Source organism: Arachis stenosperma, chromosome 5 (genome assembly GCF_014773155.1).
Source record: "Arachis stenosperma cultivar V10309 chromosome 5, arast.V10309.gnm1.PFL2, whole genome shotgun sequence".
Classification (NCBI taxonomy): Eukaryota; Viridiplantae; Streptophyta; class Magnoliopsida; order Fabales; family Fabaceae; genus Arachis; species Arachis stenosperma.
Genome location: NC_080381.1, coordinates 25,579,608 through 25,584,753, shown reverse-complemented (window position 1 = coordinate 25,584,753; position 5,146 = coordinate 25,579,608).

Below are 5,146 nucleotides of genomic sequence, written 5' to 3'. Positions count from 1 at the left end.
TTCTGACCGATTCGATTTATGTGGCAAACTATTTTGCAAAAAATCGACCGAACCAGTAATTAACCGGCGAACTGTTGGAACCGGACAAATTTTTAAAGAGTTAACCAGTTCAAATTCTTTTTTAAAAAAAATTTCCTCCCTTTTCCAAAATGGTCTGTTTCAGTTCTTGACAAAAAAAAAAAAAAAGAAATGCTCCCAAATCTCAATCCGTCCTCGCTCTCTCTCCCCAAACCTTAACCCACTAACTCTGAATACTCTCTCTCTCTCTCTCTCTCTCTCTCTCTCTCTCTCTGACTTACCTAACCAGTAGCTACAGCCAGCGTCCAGCCCTGCGGTCACCGAACTCTTCTCGTCACGCATGTTGCCATCAGCAATGACAGACAGACAGAGGGTTAGATCAAAATTCTTCTCTTCTATGTCGTCGCTTCTAGACTTGCAGATCGAAGCTTGTAGATGTCTTTTCTACGTCGACTCGTCTCCTCTTCGACTCCCACACTCACTCATCAAAACGCGTCATGCTAGGGAGAGGTATCCACACCCTTATAAGGCATGCTTCATTTCCCTCCCCAACCGATGTGGGACCTTACAATTTTCCCTCCTAAGGGAGCCCAGCGCCCTCGCTGGTACATCGATCTGGGTTCTGGCTCTGATACCATCTGTAACAGCCCAGACCACCCGCTAGCACGATATTGTTCGTTCCCCTCCCCAACCGATGTGGAACCTTACAATCCACCCCCTAAGGGAGCCCAGCGCCCTCGCTGGCACATCAATCCGGGTTCTGGCTCTAATACCATCTGTAATAGCCCAGACCACCCGCTAGCACGATATTATCTGCTTTGGCACACAAAGCCTCACGGTTTTGCCTTTGACGATAGGGATGATAGCCAAAGCCCCCTACAGTCACTCGTCAAAACGCATCATGTTAGGGAGAGGTATCCACACCCTTATAAGGCATGCTTTGTTCCCCTTTCCAACCGATGTGGGACCTTACATTAATTCTAATTAACGATTAGTAGAGAGATATTTTTATATATTTTATGAAATAAGAAAGTTTTAATGGAATAATTTTGTTTGTCAAATTTTTAAAAATATAAGAAAGAAATGAAAAATAAAAATAAATTAATCTAAAAGAAAAATTATTTATTCTATTAAGCAAATAAGAATTTCTCATTCCTAAAACCTTCTCATTTATAAAGTAATTTCACTCAAAATATTAAATTAGAGGTGTTTAAATCTAAATCAATCCAAATAAAACGACTAATTCAATCCAATTCAAATCGAAAATAAATTAAAATAGTACTAATTTGAATTAAATCAGATTTTATTTTTGACAAACTGCATGAATTAGATCGAATTTCAAATTCCCTTCTCAAAATCGAATCAATTTAATTCTAACTGCAAAATGTGACATAATATTATTATTTTATTATTAAATTTAAATTGGATATATAATATCCTTAATTTGTTATATGTTATTATATTATTATTATTATTATTATCATTTTATAAATATAAAATAAGATTTATTTATTTGTTTTACTAACTTAAAACTACATTTTTTCAATAATAAAATTTTATTTTTTAAAAAAACCAAATAAAAATTGCATTTATTTTAGATTGAACTGATTTTTTTTCAAATCATATTTAAAAATAAAATCAAGCTTATCCAATTCAAATCACAACCAATTATATATTTTAGATAGGATTGATCAAAATCGATATAAACTGCCTTGAACACCCTGAGGAAAAATTCTTTTAACTTGTCCTAGCTAGTGGAAATAACATGTGATGTGACTGATCCAAGGGGTTACAACTTACAATTAGTGCACAGTTAGATTCCGAAACAACATAGCTGAATGTTTAGACTATGATATGATAAAATGGAGAACAATAATGAGGTCCGATATATGGTCTTGGATGAGATCAAATTAAAGGGGAGAATCTATGAGATTGTTAGACAGCTATTAAATGGTTAATAATTTAGTTTTCAAGGTTTTATTACTTATTTTTGTTTGATTCTAATATTTATTATAATAATTAAAATATAAGACTTAATTGATATAGAGTATGGGTTCGAGAGAGAGGGAGAGAGAGAGAGAGTGAGTGAGAGGGGGAAATACACGGACGGGTAGGGCTAACGAACATGGCAAAGATCTTAGGGTTTGGAACAGAGAAGAGTATCGACGTTTGGAACACGAATCTTTCACCGTTTTTGTGGATCATCTCCCAGAGGACATCTCCAAGCGAGAGTTGTTTCAGTTGTTCAATTGGACTGGACGTATCAATGATATCTATCTATCCTAGAAAATTAAAAATGGTGATATTTACTTGTTTACGTTCATACGATACACAACGAAAGGAGGGGCTTTGAAAGCTATAGCAAAAATGAATCGTCTGAAACTGAGAGGTAAGATTATCTTGGTGCAAGAGGCAAAATTCAGAAGAATGACTAGAGTCACGGATATGGAAAAGGAACGATGAGGAGATGCTACGCTAAACAAACCTGAAGCCACGTGGGGATAAAGATTATGACTGCTTATTGTTGCCTGCACGTGAATTACGGACAAATGACACCATGAAGAGCAGGGCTGGGAATGGCGAGATAAAGAAAGTGGAAGCTGTGGTGGCACCTGGAAACTTGGAATGGTTGCAGAGAAGTTTGATAGGGGTGATGACGAAGCCTATTGATTTCATCGCTCTGAGGGAAATGGTTTCAATTTCTCTTCCTTTGGTCGTTCAAATCCGGGAAATGGGAGCTTGCAAGGCACTTCTAACTTTTGACAGTCTTGAGCATGTGGATGAGATATACACTTTTATGTTGAATAGCCTTTTACAACTTTTCCACAGGGTTTAGAAGTGGAAGGAGTCGGAGCGCAGTGAAACCCGTAGGGTATGGCTCGAATGCTTTGGGGTTTCGCTATCTGCCTGGTCTGTTGACACGTTTAAAACGATAGGAGGTCAGTGGGGGGCAGTTGTTAAGTGTACTAAGGAGACAGAATTGTGCAGCACATTCACAGTAGGTCGAGTGCAGATTGATACAAGTGTTATGGATGTGATTCAAGAGAGGATTCATATCACAGTGGGTACGGGGGGATATGACGTCTTGGTCAAGGAAGTTGGTCATGGAGAGTGTAACATGCAGTGTAAAGAGCTTCTTATTGATAACGAAAGAACGAACTGTGATATCTTGAACCAGGATTTAACAGGTAAGAGTCCAGTAACGGATACAGGGCTGAGTAAGCAGCCGGACCAATTTGAGGCGGGAGGCCAAGATGAAGGGCTGATGATGGTGGTGTGACGAGGAGAGGAAGAGAATAGAGACAGATTGATAATTTCAGATAATATTTTGAATGAATGGATTAAATGCGATACCGATCACAAATGCAGAAAACTAGGAACACATCTTTCTGTTAATAGCATCAATCAAGGAATCTTTAATTGTAGAAATGATTACGGTGCGAGCTATGAGGCTGATTCAGAGCAAACCGTTACCTGTGACTACCGTGTTTGGGGAAATGTACTGAAGGGGTTGCTGGACTGAAAAGGACTACTAAGAAAGGAAAACAAAAAAACAAGGCTGGTCTGGAAGGAAAACAAAGAAAACAAGGTTGGTTAAGAGTTGGGCCAAGGAAGGAAAAAGGCTTGGAGAGAGACATTGGACCCATCTTGGGCTACTCTCCCTTACCTGATGGCCACGACCTGGTTTGGGAGGGGGTCAAGGACCTCCTCTGACACTTGCGCAGCAGCAGCAAGACCTACTTAGGGTGGGATCCATTGAAGGGGTCGCTGGCCCCGGTGATAGCAATGGTAATGCTGGGGAGCAAGGGGGCACCTGTGCGATGGTGGTGAAGGCCGCGCCCGAACTGGTGGGGACGTCCGCGATGGGAAGCATAACGGGGCGGGTGCTGGTGAGTGGGAAGCTGCTTTACCGAGTCGGGGAGTGAACAACGACGCAACTGCCAATGAGGATCGGGGGTTGTGGAAGCATGGGTGATGTGAAACGGGGATGAGGCGGCGGTGGAGGGGAAGCTGCAACCCGAACTGATCCTGGAGAGTGGTGCGGCAGCAGTCTTCGGGGAACAAGATGGCAACAATGTTGGGCTAAAAACTGTACAAGGAAGTGTTCTGGGCCATAGTAGAGATAGTCGGGCTGTTGGACGGGCTGAGGGAAGTTGCGGAGGTTTCGGACTGGGGCAGGGGGACTATGATAAAGAGGAAGACGCAAGCGACTCTCAGTGCCTAGAGGATCAGTTGTTGGAAAATAAATTGACCTGGGAGCTGGCAAAGGAATCAGGTGCTGTGCTATACAATGAGGAAGATGACATAATGGCAATTCTCCAGGCACAAAATGAAGAAATAGCACAGAAGAGAAAATTGGCGAAACAAAAGGCGAAGATGAGACGATACAGACCTAAAAACAAAAAGCAGGTGTGTACTAATAGTCCTAAATGACTTTCAGTTCTCGAAATGTTAGGGGGTTACGGGGAGACGCAAAAATGAGAATGGTGAAGGATTTAAAAAATAAACATAAATTGAGTATGGTAGGCTTGATTGAGACTAAACGACAGACTGTGACGAGGTTTGATGTTGGAAAGCTATGGGGGTATGATGGGGCTGGATGGGAATATATTGGATCGGATGGTGCATCCGGTGGCCTCTTGATGATTTGGGACGATTTGTTTTTTAAATTGAATAACTGCTATAAGGGGGAAAGGTGATTATGTGTGGAAGGTGTCTTACTAAGGAACAATTTCAGCTGTGCTTTTTTCTTGGTCTATGGTGCTCATAGTAGAGAGGAGAAGAGCCGTGTGTGGGAGGAGTTGAGCTATATTGCTGGGTTGTGTCAGGTCCCTTGCTGTTTCATGGGGGACTTTAATGAGATAGTGAATGTGGAGGAACGGAAAGGCACTGTGAGCCTACCTCTGTCTGCTGAAGAATTCATGGTTTGGATTCAAGACATGCATTTAGTGGATCTGCCGCTTACAGATCGCAAGTTTACGTGGTTCCGAGGTCGCTCTTGCAGTCGTATTAATAGAGCTATGGTTAGTATAAAATGGGTAGAGGAGTTCCCTGAGACCCGTTTGAGAGGCGGCCCTAGGGGCCTGTCAGATCACTGTCCGATTATTATGGATGATAAAATGATGCG